Source organism: Lonchura striata, chromosome 8 (genome assembly GCF_050655825.1).
Source record: "Lonchura striata isolate lonStrDom1 chromosome 8, ASM5065582v1, whole genome shotgun sequence".
NCBI classification, from domain to species: Eukaryota; Metazoa; Chordata; class Aves; order Passeriformes; family Estrildidae; genus Lonchura; species Lonchura striata.
This window is the reverse complement of record NC_140710.1, coordinates 24,509,812-24,525,791: the sequence shown is the minus strand read 5'-3', so window position 1 is coordinate 24,525,791 and position 15,980 is coordinate 24,509,812. Positions and strand designations below refer to the sequence as shown.

The following is a 15,980-nucleotide window of genomic DNA, read 5'->3' as shown; positions in this document are numbered from 1 at the left end:
CTGGCCTTGGACACATCCAGGGATCCAGGGGCAGCCACAGCTTCTCTGGGAACCTGTGGCCTGCCCATGCTCACAGGGAACAATTCCTTCCTATACACCCTGACCATTTCCAGCATACATCCCAGCTACCGCTAACAATCCTAAGCCCAACCCATTAAAGACTCAATTATTCAGATATTCTCCTTTCACTACAGCAAGCCAGCATCCCATTTCCCATTTTCAGTGATGTCAGAAAGTCAATGCTTTAAAAGCCCAAAGGCACTCTCAGCAAATACCATAATCCCATTACAGATGGGATTTCTATTTAATTGGAAATAAATAAGTAGGCAAAATAGCCCAACAGCCCTCCCCTACCCCCAAGCCACGCTGTCACCCACCACTATTCCCATTTAAAATCCATATCCATTATTAAAGACATTGGGAAGTGTGACCATGCAAGGCTCCAATTCTATATTTATCCATGGAAAGGTGAGATGTAGGAACAAAAGCCTTTCCTCACTGCCCTCTATGGTCACACCATAGAGGAGGAAGTCAGCCCCTGTCAGCAGGAGGGGTTTTTGTCAGGGAGAGCACTAAGGGCAGCGCCAATCCTGCTGGAGAAGGAAGGCTGGGATCAGTCACTCCCAGTAATCCCTGCTGATCTCTGCTGGCTGACATCTGTCATGCTAAGTCCCTGATGGCTGAGGAGATGGAAATCATGCTGAAACACCCATGGATGGGAACTCTGTCCAGTTGCCAAAGCAGAGAGAAAATATGTGGTGTAAACCACAGAAAGAGCTGCTTCAGCTGGAAGCTTTCCACCAGAAAAGCAGGATTCCAGACATTGCGAAATACACCAAGTTTTACACCAAATAAGACGTTAGCAAATTTCTATTTAAATTTCTTTTGTCCATTTTTTGCATAATAAAAATGTCAGTTTGCCACTTTTTCATTTCCTTCTCTTTTCCCAAAAAGTCTTTGTCCAACTGTCTTCCCAATACTTTCTGTAAAAGTAATGATGTCAAAAGGAAAACATGCAATAGAAAATATATAAGAGATCTAAACTTCATCCTGCAAGCCTCATCCAAAACAAAAAAAAAAAAGTAGAGGGAAGGCAAGGAAAAATGCAAGAATGCAAGAAATATAATATTATAAAAGTCAGATATATAAGACATATAAGAAAACCCAGATCACTTTCAAACAGTTGTTTTATCATAAAAAGCTACACAGGAGAGTAAAAGGAGCACTTCATCCAGGTTTCTGCAGATTTTTAAGGGATCCTTAGCCCGAAACTGCAATGCCCAAGAAGGGAGTACATATAATAAATCCTCCCATCTTACTCCATCAGACACACCAAAGGTTTGAATTTTTTTCTTGGAAGCTTCCAAATCATGCAGCACTGCCATTGCTCAGGTTGGGTTATGCAATCTGAAATTAACAGCAGACAACCAGAAACACTATTTTTTTTTCTTCCTCTTCATTATAGGAAATCAGACAATAAACAGAGCCTGTAAAATTGAGCCAGGAGAATTCTATAGTTCCATTTCACCTGAAGAAAGTCAGGGGCACTGGCTCACAGAGCATCTCATAGAAAACTAAGGGAAAGTTGGGAGAGTAATCAGAAAGCATAAATCGAGAAGCAGTTTAATAGCAACCTCCTTGCCAAATCTTTCACTTCTCCTTAAGTCTTTAGGCACTGGATCCTGTTTTCATTTATTTTATGATGTTCTTTTGGAACAGACCTAATTTATTTAAGGAAAGTGAGGACAGAAAGTGATTTTAATCGAGGAACAGTCATTAAAATTACTAAAAATATTCTAGGAAAGGTTAAAAACAAACTAAAGGTTAAAATCAAACAAAAAATTATGAGATTATCTTAAAGTACAGATCAGCAAGTGCCTGTCAGTGGTGAAATGTTTACAGGAGCTCCACTGAAATGGCAACATTTCTAGCAGCTTTTGTTATTTCTTCTAACTGACCAGGATTTGCAAATATATTAGTATGAAGTTGTATAAAAACTACATACATATACATGTATGCGTATAAAAACAAAATAAGTAGGACCCTTAGCAAGACCCTTATTACTGAGATGAGGAATAAGCATCAACAAAAAGATTCCCTTCCCCAACCTTTTGGTATTGTTTGTTTTAGTTAGATCCTAAAATACTGTGAGCCTGTCAAAAGACAAATATTTCGGGCAGACATTTGAATTGTCTGTCTAAAATAAGAAGGCATTCAAACAACAGAACTGGTATTCTGCATCTAAATTCCCATGAGGACTCAGCCCTTGTTCATAGTAAATACAGGACACCTTCCTCTGTGCTAGAATCAAACTACCTAATTAATGGTTAAGGGGGTCCATGTGGTAAATTATTTGTCTTACTTCAGAGTAACTTTCCCACCTAGGCTTCACTATGTTTATTCTTTGTGTGAGGGGTTCCAGTGGGGTCTGAAAAGATATCTAGAATAAAAAACTGTTTTATTGTTTTATTTTATTGCTTGAGAACCATTTAGATTGTGCTAGAGCAATTTTCCCTTGAATACAACAAACTCATTTTCTAAGCATGACAGCTACTCCTTTCCTTACCTGTGTTGTCTTGGAAACACAGACAAAGGTTAATTTTCTTAAGCAGACCATTTATTTCCTCTCCTGTCTATACTTCACTATATCACAACTGCAAGAGTTGAAAGCTTGCCTCAATGTCATCAAAATAATTGGTAGCAGTAGGTGCTACTGGTAGGATTCTTCCCTTCCTATGCTTCATCCATGCCTGGAATATTAGAATGTAAAAAAAAGAGCAATATACACATCCAAATCTTCACAAATCTGGGGAAAAAACTGCAGCTGAAAGAATTCAACTGCTTGATCCAACCAGCATTTGCTGTTCCGTTTGCCTTTTGCACTGTCCTCTCCTTTCTCTAAATATGAACATGAAAACAGAACAATCCAACATTTAAGATTAAACTCCACAGATTTTCACGCTGAGTTGACCGCATTGGATACTGAATCTGACCCAGCACAAGGAAGCAATTTGTGGATGACACTGACTGTGTTTCTGTTTGCAACAGAAAGAGTGAAAGGCCTGGAAAAGGCCAATATTTCTAGTTTCTCAAGTAAGTGCAAACAAAAGGTTCTTGAACGTTACCAGGTCAGTAAACATGACTGAGCAACAGCATTTCAGAAACCCTGCTATCCACTGTCTGCCTGCTGACTGCTGGCCTGCAAAGGATTCCCAGGTTGTCTGCTCAGTGCAGGAGGGCTACAGAGAAAAACCTCTGTGAATAAGATGAGCATCTACATAAAACATCTGAACATCAGCATTTGTTCCTCCTCAGCCTTAGCACACTCGAGACAGTAGAGTTAACCAAAAATTTGCACTGAATATTTCCCAAAGATAACATCTTTAGTTTCACAGGGCTTGCAGCAAAGAATCACCAAATCTGTTCATTGTATGCTCACAGTAAATACTGGGGACTAAAGAGGAAAAAAGGTTCTGGAAAATGACTGAGATTTAGCCCCTAAGGGGCCACAGAACATATGGGGTGCATGGAATCAAAATACAAATGCTTTGCTTCTGATTTAGGGGAAGTAATGTATAGATGAGCATTTACACCAAGACCTGTAGGCAACCTATGTCTCATCAGGGTCACCTGCAAGAATGAAGAGAAACAAGGCAAACAAACCCCACTGCAAATCTAGTACTGTAATCTTGTGCAATGCAGGTTTAAGCTCATCAGTGGAGCTCAGGAAATTCTAAGTCAGTTTGCTATTTTTAACCATCCAACATTAAGCAGCAGTAAGAGACAGCATTCCAAGGAAAGGTTTATCCATGTTAATCATGTCTCGTGGAACCACTCACAATTTAGTAGGAAAGAACAGTGCTACAGATACCTATGTGCTCACTCATTGCTCACCACTCTTATGAGTCTTTAAACAGGGACTCTAAGGGAATCAAGGCAACTGGAAAGTTGTTTCATCTGTCACTAAGAAATATTAATTTATCAATAAATTAAAAATTAAAAATAATTGTGACTATTAAATGAATCAATGATTCTGTGATTTTTAAAACATATCGAACTCCATGATTCTTGTGGGTCCCCTCCAATTCAGGACATTCTGTGATTCTGTGATTATAAAATCCTTATGTTAATGTGATATTCATTTAACGGTGACTGGTATTTAACTGTAATGGCACACAGGGAAACAGTGCTGCCTTTTGGGCAAATAGGACTTCAATCACCCAAGGGAGTGTTTTATGAATGGTCTTAGGTACTTTGAGAATTAATTACTTCAGGTCATTGCTCATCCCCTGAACATGCCCCATGCTCTGTACCAGCTCCCAGTGTAGTTCCTGATGTGACAGGATCTCCAAGCCCCAGGGAATGGGGACACGGAAAATACCAGCATGTTTTGATTGATTTACAGTCAGCAGTGGCAAACCAGCAGTGACAGCTGGAGATAAATGTAGCCTACATCTGGCAGGGGACACATCGGAAAAACGGAAGTGGGGCAACAAAAGGCCAATCTCAATTAGCTTTTATTGACCTTGTTGCATAAACATGCCAGACAGCAGCCTCAGTGCAGAGGTCTAGATGCATTTTTCTCTTCAGTTGTTTTCCAAAAGACCCAAGGATATTCCATCCTAACTACATGTGGAGCACAGCACGGAGCAACCTTAACACATTTGCACACAGAGCAGCCCAGAAAGTAGCTGAGTAATAGGCTGGCCACAGGGTTGAGCAACTTCTGGGGAAAAATAACAACTACATATTCACAAATGTCAGGAGAAAAGCTTTCATCAGTTCCACAATATTTTATAATGCAAATTCGGTTTTTCCATGTGTTCCCTTACTATGCTTGCCACAGTGAGAGTCCACCACTAATTCTGCTGACAATAAAAATGGCATTTCCAAGCAGATCTGGGTGCCATAGGAGCTATATTCTTTCAGAAGAGACTTGGAAAAAAAAAAGTTTAAACAGGCACTGAGAAGAGGTTGACATTCTTAGAATCATAAAATCCTGGAATTATGGAATGGTTTGGATTAGAAGGAACCATCCAGTTCCAGCCCCCTGCCATAGGCAAGGACACCTCCCACTAGCCCAGGGTGCTCCAAGCCCTGTCTAACCTGGCCTTGGACATTTTCATGGATCCAGGGGCAGCCACAGCTTCTCTGGGCACCCTGTGCCAGGGCCTGCCCACCCTCACAGGGAAGAACTTCTTCCCAGTATTCCATCTAGCCCTGCCCTCTGACAGTGGGAAGACATTTCCCCTTGTCCTGGCCCTCGGGGCCCTTGTCCCAAGTTCCTTTCCAGCTCCCCTGGAGCCCCTCTAAGTACTGGAAAGCTGCTAATTAAAACACTCCAAATTAAAAATAGCCCAAGAGGAGATGCTAACAGTGATTGGATGCTAAACTTATCATCATCTGAGGAACTAACTTCATGACCAGCACAGACACACCATCAATTAATTTTATCTAGCGAGGGAATGTTCATTGGTCAAAATTCATGCCAAACTCTCACTGAGACCCTCATCTGGCCAGTGAAAAGACAAGAAAAGAAGGGGTGACAGTATTTACTGTCCTAAATAGTGTCTGTAACAGATATTAAATAATAAATCTTAACATGGAGGCCAGCAAGTAGAGCTGGGAAGAGTCACTTCCTTAGAGACTTTCTGTTCCATACCTGGAGAGAGCAGCACCCCTCACCTTGTCCACAAGTTCTTTGAGGAAGCTGAATTTTGCTTTTTAATTTTTTTTTAAGCATTCTTTTCTTGACCTTCCTCTCATATTTCACAGTGTTTTCACCCTGCTGATAGGAGGTGCCTTTCTGCTGACGTCCATTCTGACTCATCCACCCCTGACAGTTACAGCATTAGCCGCATTTCAGCTCAGGCACAAAGCTTTAGGTGAGATATGTCAAATACCTGAGGTATGTCAAAAATAGAATGTGCTGCAGCCTTTTCTAAGGAGAAACAACCATCCCTAATGTGCATTTTAATGGCCTCTCTTTTTCCAGCCTGGCAAGGAATTCTCTTTGAAGCAAAGTTTAAAAACAAACAAAGATTTTAGCCACATGACTGTGGAAAATAAACATCTTTAGTAAACATACTCACTGTTCTGAGTGTGTTAAACACGCAACTGGCCTTTAATAGAGCTGCAGCACTGTTAGAACTTTGCCTCAGACAAAAGCTGGCCAATTCTAATTCCTTAATCATCTTAACTGAGATACTTTAAGCCCAAAGCACTGATTTCTTGGCAATATTGGAATTTCCAGGTAATTACAGTAATGGGTATCTGGAAATCAAATACAGACTTACACTATATAGGAAGCAATTCTAGAGCCTGATTCTGATGTTGCACCAATAAGAATTACCCTGGAAATAGCTCTTTAATAGCTATTGACTGCTGAAGAACTGAAAATTACTCACACAAAGGACAAGATCGGAATTTGAATCAATTTCATGACCAGCCATAAGAATATCACTTCTGTGTAGCAGGCAGGTGATGTTTTGGCTCTCCAAAGTGCTTGACATACATACACATTAGAGAACAAATACCATCATCCTGTAAGCAGTAAGAGCATTGTCCATCATATATTACAAGTGTAGAAAACAAATGCAGCAGCAGAACCAAAGTTTATCCCAGCTGAAGCACCATAGATAAGGCACAGTTCAGTCCCACCCTCTGCAAACCAACCATTTTAACTGTGCCCTCAGCTGACAAATTCAGACAAGTTTAGGCCAGCAGGAGTAGTAAAACTCACAATTTTTCTAGTTTTAGGTCCTATTGTCAGGAAGCAATACCAGATAATTATTGTCACAGAATCTCAGGTGCTGATTCTCATACAGAAAGAAAGGTAAAACCTCAAAAAGCAAAATTGGACTGGGAGAAGGGAATCCAGTATTGGATATCTGTGATCCTCTAACTCTGGAAGACACAGCTTTCCCAAATAAGAGCAACTACAGAAACTAAAGGGCAAAATAAGTAAAAAAAAAAAAAGAGGGTGTTCCTCACAAGTACTGTGGTCACTGTGCACCCACTTGCACATTGGGAAGTGTTTTCCTGGCTACCCCAGCTGCACAAGAGATCCAGAAGGATCTCAGAAAGAACTCAGTGGAACTTCCAGAGATTCTTACAGAATTTTCCTTTTTTCAGTATGCATTTCAGAAAACATTGTAGTAAGATTTATATTTTTACATCCAGTGCTGCAAGACACCAAATTAAGCTGTGCATGAGCTTGTGCACTGTTACAGCCAAACAGGAAGTGAGACTTGCTCCACACATTTTCTGCTGTGTGTCTCTGCCATAGCATTAGAGGGGTTCATTAAGAGCCCATTTAAAAGCACATCACTTTCCATTAAACTTCTTGATTCTCACAGAAGCTCAATTGTTTCATACTTATTGAATTCTTGAGAACTTGTCTGTGAGAGTATTCTAACAAAAGCTGACAAACTGTGAAGATTTCAAAGATATTCTAAGCATTAGATTATTTACATCCTTAAGAACACCCTACTCCAGACAGTGAAATTAATTCAAGCTGGCTTGCCCTAAATTTTTTTCCAGCTCCTCAAGAGATTTTGCTACTGGGTTTAACAATATCAAGCTGGTAAAGAACAAAGTACCACAAGATTTGTAGAACAATCTGTAAATTGCATGTAGAATAAAAGTTCATGGAATTAGATCTTTTTGATATAAAGGAATTATAATTTAAAGAATAAAGGGGAAGAGTGATGTTCTTTCCACACAGTAAGTCTAGATATGTAATTGGGTTCCTTCTCTACAAAGTATCTTTGAAAAATATTATTTGACTACTTTTGTCAGCTATAGGTAGGGCTGGGAAAAAAATTTAAAAAGAACACTCATACTCAAAATTGGATCAGCTCCACACAGCATTTGCTATTTGAAAGCCTGCAGAAGGGAGCCACAATATCAAATACATTTTAAACTTGCTCCTTTTTCACCAGGAAGAGCATATGAAAACTCTTTGACAGTGAGAGCTTCTCCTGGAGCAGCAGCAGCAGTCCTGGAGACACTATTGCCACTGCAAGGATCAACAGTTAGTTGATGCTTGCAGTGTTAGTGTTAGTTCCATTTCTGGGAGATGTTGGTATTCCAGGTGTTCTGAGTTTCTTACTGCACTTCTGACTCTCCAGCAACTGCCCTGCCTCATAACAGGAATAACAGACCTTTCTTTCCAGACCTCTATGGTGAAGACATGGCAGTTGCCCAGAAAATCTGCTGCAAACTCATTTTATCATGAAATGCACTATAGACCTCACAGACAGGGAAAACAAGGTAATATCTTTGCCCTTACCACAGGTTTTTTGTCCTTGAAAACTTAGGTTCTTCTTCAGTCTCCTTTTCCTTAAGCAACAGAATTCTCATGCTTTTCTTCACAGAAAGGGTTATAAAACATGAGCAGAGGCTGCCCAGGGCAGTGGTGGAGTGCCCATCCCTGGCAGTGTTCAAAAACCACATGGATGTGGCACCTGAGGACGAGGTTTAGTGGTGGACATGGTGGTGGTGCTGGGCTGATGGTTAGACTTGGTGATCTTTAAAGGTCTTTTCCACTCTTAATGATTCCCTGAAGCCTCAGACACCTTATTTTCCATTTCCCTGATAACTCCCACCACTCAGCTGGGGACTGCTGAGATGGGTCCACCTCCATCTCATTTTTGCAAGGCATATTTCAAACACTGAAAATTGAGCAACTCCCTTGACTGAAGGCCTTGCCAAAGGCAAAAGCTCTTTCCCTGAGACCACTAAGAAAGATTTTGCTATGGGAAATAGAGAACCAGACCTTGGGTTAGTGAGGCTGAAGTAAAGGAATTATGGTCAATTCTATAGTGAGAGAATGGCAAAAAAAGAAATGCCAATATTACTTTTCAGCTGCAGATTTCAATTAGTTGCAAGTGTGTGAAGATGTTTTCAATACTTGAAGGTACCTTGTTGATTATCCATTACAAAGCATATGGAAATGCAGATGGCACAGCTCTGTTTCACATATTGTGTTACACAACTATGATTGGGGTGACCCCAAACTGCCATAACAAGACATTTAACCCTCATTTCAGGCCAAATACAGAAAAGATATTCAAATGCCTAAAGATTCAGATTGAAAGCACTCAAATGATTAAAGCAAATTAAATTCAGCATGCATATACAAGTATGATCTTGTGAGTAGCTGTAATGAAAATACTGTTCATTAGTTTGGGAATTATTAAATCAACATTTTGAACAGCTTCAGGAAAATAGGCACAGCAAGAACTGAGCTTAGATGAAGACTTACATAAAATCATCAACTCAGTGGTTGGCAACTGTCAAAAAGTAAAATCTCAGGAGTGCTCACAAAAGCAATACAGCATGAAACAGATAAGAAGATTATACCCTTATATACATCTGTGGATCTTTCATACTGAGTACTCTGGGAAGTTTTGGTCAAATACAAAACATGCAAAGTGGAAAAGGATCAAAAGAGAGCAAAGATGAAATGTATGGACTGACTTCCATCTGGGGATTGACTGAGCAGAAACTCTGCAGCACAGGAAAGATTTGACTTACAGGGGATATTTTAGAAGGTTATGTATTCTTGAATAGCCTGGAGGAGGTGAGTAAAAATCAGCTATCCTTCTCATGTACCAGTTCTTGTGCAAGAGGAAGGGAAGTTAGCAGAAGTTGGGTTCTGGCAAACCAAGGCTGATGGTCTTTCCAAAGCACTTGTTCAGCTCTTTCAAAGTACTGCCAATTCTGTGCACCTACAACATCCTTTGGTGAAGAGTTGTACAGGTTTACCACAAGCTACAACGTTTCCCTTTGTGTTTTGGATGTGGAGGTCTGCCCAATCAAATCTCACATAGATGTTGTTCTGCATTTTTGTTGTCCTTTCCATTTGCTACCTTTTCCATTTTAAATAAGCAAAAAAGCTCCCAAAGCAACTGGACAAATGCTTAGCAAGGGCTGTGGCTGGAATTATAAAAGTGACAAATCCCATCAGCCCTGCCTAAAAATACAGCTGGGAGATCACATGGGATTAGTCAGAGAGAAGAAAGGGAGAGGGAAAGGTATGATACACACCCTATTTTTACTTTTTTTCTTGGCATCCATCCCCTTCTGGCCACTTGGGTCAGAGTCAAAGCAGTGGGCAACTTGGTCCCAGTCAGCACACGTGTTCCTATGTTGGCTAAAATCAGAGTGAAATGTAAAAACCAAAATAATTTAATTAGACTTTTATCCAATAAAAAACTAAACAGTATTTGTTGTTCTGCCTTGAGATGTTATTTTTAGAGCACCATTAGCTAGGAATTAATTAGTAGTAATTGGCAAACCCTTACTGTGAATCTTGCTGTAGAGTTTATGGTTTATCAAGATGTCTCATGAAGATGCATTCTCATGACTCAGATGTGAGGATAATGTTTTCCTTCAGGACCTCTGCAGTTTCCCTGCCATGACTCAGTGCTCTTATTTATTCTCCATGCTAAGGGCACAGCTGGTTTGTGAGAACAAGTGACCAGCCTGATGGATTCTCACCACAACCAAAACCAGAGGGGATGGCTGGCTTCAACCTCTCACACAGTTTTAATGCTATCACACAAAATGCCCATAAACAGAGCTGAAAGACACAAACAAGTCACTCCAGATTTTGGAGTATGTCCAATATTCTGACACATGGATGTTGTGAAAATGTCTTACTCCTTATCTTTGGTAGGGCATATGCCAGAAACCTGTGATTTTGTGTTATAAAAAGCTGATAAGCACACACAGATGCTTCCTGCTTGATACTGTAGGGTTCAGCAGAGCCCTCAGAATCAACAGACATTGGCAAATAAACTCTTTTATCTTTGTTGGTATTTTGAGTCCTTTGATCCGCTTATTTCAAATCTGGATCCAAAAATTCCCCATTTATCTTTATTTTAGGCTCCTGAAAGAGATCCTTTAAAACCCATGAAACTCCTGAGTAGTGATGAAATTGTGTCTTTAGAAGACATTTTTCAATCCCAGCAGCAATTCTGAGGGTAAGGCTGCGCTCAAGAACAGGACTGCTGTTTCTACAGAAGAGGTAATTCTCTATCAATTCTCTCTCAATACAGGCTCAAACTCGTTGAGCTTTTTTACCCCCTTCCCTGTACAGAAAAGATTAACTTCCACCATCAGTCAAGCCTTGGGGCTCCCCTGTCCACATTTACTCTGCCATTGACACACCAAAAATGACCACCTTCAAAAGAGGAGAGTGAACCAGTGCTTTGGATTTTTTTCTATCAGGAACCCAAATAAAAAAAATCAGTGCTTATATTTGCAAAACCATTTGCTACATCAGATTATAGGCCAACATGCTGCATTTATAAATTCCTTTGCCTGGCAATATTTGGGGAGCAGCAGGAAGAAAACTTTCAGTAGACAAACAAGCTTTGTGTAATCAGGAAGTTAGTAAACCCTGTTGTGGAACAGCAGCAAAAGCTGCATAACACTTCTACATTTCATGACTGACAAACAAAAGAGAATTCCTAGATTTAAAAAGGGAACAACAGATCAAAGTGAATGAAAAATGCATTTGCTGCCTGCCCTTTGGAAGTTCCCTGTCTGTGAGCCTGCATGCATAGGCACCAGCGTTCACACACAGCCATCCAGGTGCCACTATGGAGCAGGCAACAGCAGCACCTCAGAAAACAGTGTAAAAAAACCTTACAAGGCTTCATAGATGCCTTTATTCATAAGGAGACTAAAAGAACTGAACCTAGCCTTAAATCCATCAGCAGCAAGATCTTATTTCGAGTATGAACATCAACGAGTGACATCATGGAAGAGAGACACCTCCAATCCAGTTTGCATTGTCTGAGCTGCTCCAGACACAAACGCCCTGAATTCCTGCAGGGTAACCTCGGAGCAGGTTCCCAGGCTGATCAGCTTGTCTCTGCAGCCAGGCCAGCCCTGCTAACCCGGAGCTGTGATACTGACCTGAGCTGGGCATTTGGGTCACTCCTGGCTGGCCCCGGTGACTCTGCACACGGGAGCCCCACAGCAGCTCTCTCACAGGAGGGGGGGAGCTGTAAAGCCTCTGTGAAGAGCATTCAGCATTGAAGCTAGAGAACAACGAAGGCTGGCAACAGAACCAGGCCTTAGCAGGAAAATACATTGGATGGGTTGAGATTATTTTCACAGAAAGCATGACTAGTCTATTTTTTTCTTTTTTTTTTTTTTAGCAAGTTTCATGTGCTATTATAGAAACCTAAAAGCTTAATTCTGATTTTTTCCTGAGCTGAAAATACAGTATTTCCCCATCCTCTTTATTCAAAACTGTCACTTGCAGTCAGAGACTTGGGAAACACAGCAATTCCCAAAAGTCTATGGAAAAGTTTATTTTTACTTTGCCTGCTCGGAGAGTATTTCCCTTTAGCCCTGTCATACTGCTCTTTCCACCAGATGGTTTGCTGGTTCCTAGCCTAGCTAAGAGGGATTTAACCAGCTTGAATTAATCCTTATAGTTGTCATCGACTAAGTGTTAATGCTCTGACACTGCTTTAATCCTTAGGGATTTCTTTCCCCTCTGCCCCCACCCTGCTGTGTGCCAAAGGAGGAGGGAGGAGGGCACTGAGGATGCTGAGCCGACAGAACAGCCCTGTACTCCAGTTCAGTGACAAGGTTACAGGCACTCACCTGGATAATCCGTCCCGAGACATTCGTACGGGAGATAAACACCGCCAAGGAGCTCCAATTGCTGCAGGAAAACTCAGTAATTTCAGTAGTTATATGTGAAGCAGGAGCACATTACACATGTAAGATTTGGCTCACACTTTTTAGCTTACTCGGGGTATTTTGTGTCTTCCACGCTGCCCAATTTTTTTTTAATTTTCAGCTTTAATGTATTCCCTGTTTTCTGAAAAGTAGAGTCTGATACAAAGTAGCTTTCACCCAGGTGTGGGGTTTCCTCCTAGAGTCCATGTTTCCTGTTGCACCGCTGAGCTCAAAACCTGGCGCACCTGCATGCCCTCTGTGTGCGCTAGCAACAGCGCCTGGAATTTGGGTCATTAGCATATCGCTAATCTCCACAAAGTCATTATTATGCGCACACCCGATTCACACTGACCTCTTCACCCAGCTGCACCACTGACAGACTCCCACCTTCCCCTTCTCACCGTCCCTCAGGAAAGCCTGGATTACTGGGTGTTCCCAGGAGGCGCAGGGATCACCTGGCAGGCATTTACCATTCTGGAATAGATGGTAACGTTTGTCACTTGTTTAGCAACAGAAGCAAATATTCAGGGGGAAAAATTAATTCAATTAGAATTTAAGAAGCCTCTTTGCTACTGATGGAGCCTCTATGGCAAACCTTGCCTCCAGAAAACATCTGAGCTCCTTCTGCAGGGCTACAGACAGCGATCTGGGAAGCATCCATTGAAAGTTGGCTGGTTATTCAGGGGGACACTGTTCCCACTGTCCTTGCAGGAAAGCTACACATAATAAGGAAATTATTTGGACTATTACATCAGAAACCATTTACTAGAGGAGTGATTTGAAACCACAAAGTACCAGGTCTAATTGTGACAAAAGAGTCAGCCTACCACCCCTAGATTTGAAAGCAGCTGTATTTGAATTCTTTTGAAAAATTCTTTGAGAGGCTTATAAATTGTCTCAGCAGCAAGCAGACAGCCCTAGACATGCTACATTCAGTAAACTAAACATGAAATAATTCAGGAGAACTTAAACCATGATCTCACATCCACTGAGCTTAATAACCATTCACAAGTATGAAATAAATACTTTTAGACGTTTGCAGGAAAAAGGTTTTAAATAAACATTTCCAGGTAGTGAACAATTTCAAAAGAAAATATAAGCCTTCTCTGGTTAGGCTGGGATGCCAAAGGGGCCATTCATAGTTCCAATTTTATCTTTTCTGTCAGCTGGTTTTCTGCTTTTTGCATTAGCATTTTAAGGAGCATAACCAAAGTGTTTTTACAAAAGAAGTGTATATTTATTCTGTTTTATTCTACTTTTCTGCAGTGCTTTCAAGAAGCAGCAAAGGATTTTTTGCTCAAGTTTTCTAAGCTAATTCTTCAAGCAGCAACAGGGTGTGCAGGAGGTCTACCCAAAAATGAAGCACATGGAATCATGCTGGTATAATGGAAACCTTAGCAAGGCTGCAGCTGTCATGACCAGCCTCCAGTGTTAAGAGTTTGGGTTATATTTATATTTCTCTGTCTATATAATTTCCAAAGGGCCTTCCTACCCCTCCACATGTTTATACACTTTGTGCATTCCATTTTTTCCATATGCCCAACTTTACCTGGACCACTTTTCTTCCTCAGTGCACATGTGGGCTCTGGCCTCTCAATCCTTCCACAGAGATGATGAACTAACACAACTCAATCCACTTCTGTGAATTATGGTTCCAGGATTTATACTTCACATTATTTTTAAGCAAACTCTCGAACAGAGATACTGGAAGATAAAATGATATATAAAATGCAATTAGAAATGGGGGGAAAATTTAGTGAACTGGGACAGTTTATAATCCATTTTCACACTACACCAAAGCTGCTTGTGTACTTTTAATTTTTTTTCCTGTTTCTCTGTTCCACATAATGATAGAAACATGGAATTATAGAAAGGTTTGAGTTGGAAGGGACTCTTTCCACTCCCCTGCCATGGGCAGGGACACCTTCAACTATTTCAGGCTGCTCCAAGCCCCATTCAACCCAGCCATGGACACTTCCAGGGATAAGACAGCCACAGCTTCTCTGGGCAACCTGTGCCAGTGTCCCACCATAATATATAATTATGTATATTATTAAATATATGTTATAATATATGCAAATATCTACAAAAGTGCAAGGTCCCAGAACAGCAAAGCAGGACTGCTGACTGATGTTAGTGTCTCAGAAGGCCCAGTTTAAATTGATTCACATTCACAGCACTGTGGGATGTCTGCAGTGTCTGCATGAGGCACAGAAATCATGAGTCACCTCCTCTCAGCTTACTGATCCCTGGTTCCTAAAACTGAAAGTACAAATTGAAACATTAAAGGGAAAACTGGGGCTTCAGTCTGCCCTCCAATTTGCACACACACAGAGTCCCCACTGTCCTGGGGACAACAGTGTCTCTGCAGCACTGCCTGTCCTCATCCACCTGCAGCAAGAAACCCAGTTTGACACAAGCTACTGCAAAGTGATCCCAGGAAGGGAATCATGTCCCTGGTATCAGGGCAGCCAGGCAAAGGATTCCCACTTTGGATCAGTTTTAAAACACTGACATTTTGCTTGGACAAAGACACAGGGCCACGTGGGAATGTGAGTTGCACAGATATTCACTGTATGTCCCACCACTGAACTCCCCATGCCCATTAAATACTGTAAGACTCTAAATAAAAACCAAACAGTAGCAAATAATCACATTGTAAATAATCACAAGAACTGATGCTCTAAAAGTTATCATTTCTACATTAAAACCTTTTTAGAGGTTTTCAGGCAGCCAAAAAAGTGAAAGGTAAAGTAAAATGTGTGGTTATTCTATATCCCACTGCAGAAAGCCAGCTCAAGTCTCGGTGGCAATAGTTGTGTCTGACAAAAGTGTTGAACTATTGGTTGATTTAGGAGGATCTAATATTTAGGATTTCTCCAAAGTGGTTATGGGAAGACCTCCCCTTTAGAAGGATTATCCTTTTCAAAAATGACCTATCACCTCAGGCTGAGTTCCTGACCCTTGTTCTTCTCTGCTGTGTTCCAGAGGTTGAGCAGACTTATTTTGATTATTTATAATACCTTTATTTGCTTTCAAATTTATGGCCATGATTCTTATCCCCTAAAGACAGTTAATTAAAAAAATCCATTCATAGCAGCATTATTTTGCATGATGTCAGTGATTACCTCTGCTCTTACTCAGGACATCTTGTGCAAACCTGTGCCTCACAATTAGTAAGACAGTACTCCTGGTCAGAAAAAAAAAAAAAAAGGGAGGCAACAACTGTTTTAATCACATCCTTCAGTAAATTTAAGCCCTGACATGTACTA

The 15,980-nt window shown here is 40.8% G+C and overlaps 1 long non-coding RNA gene across 4 annotated transcripts in view; it reads right to left on the bottom strand.

The window, feature by feature from the left end:
- LOC146766782 (uncharacterized) overlaps positions 1-15,980 on the bottom strand; it is an 87,352-nt gene that overhangs the window by 46,990 nt on the left and 24,382 nt on the right. For 3 of the 4 annotated variants that reach the window (XR_014957105.1, XR_014957102.1, XR_014957103.1), the window contains one exon: positions 12,631-14,412. This is a non-coding gene — a long non-coding RNA (uncharacterized LOC146766782). The remainder of the gene's footprint in view (positions 1-12,630; positions 14,413-15,980) is intronic. The other variant, XR_014957104.1, reaches the window with a different exon arrangement.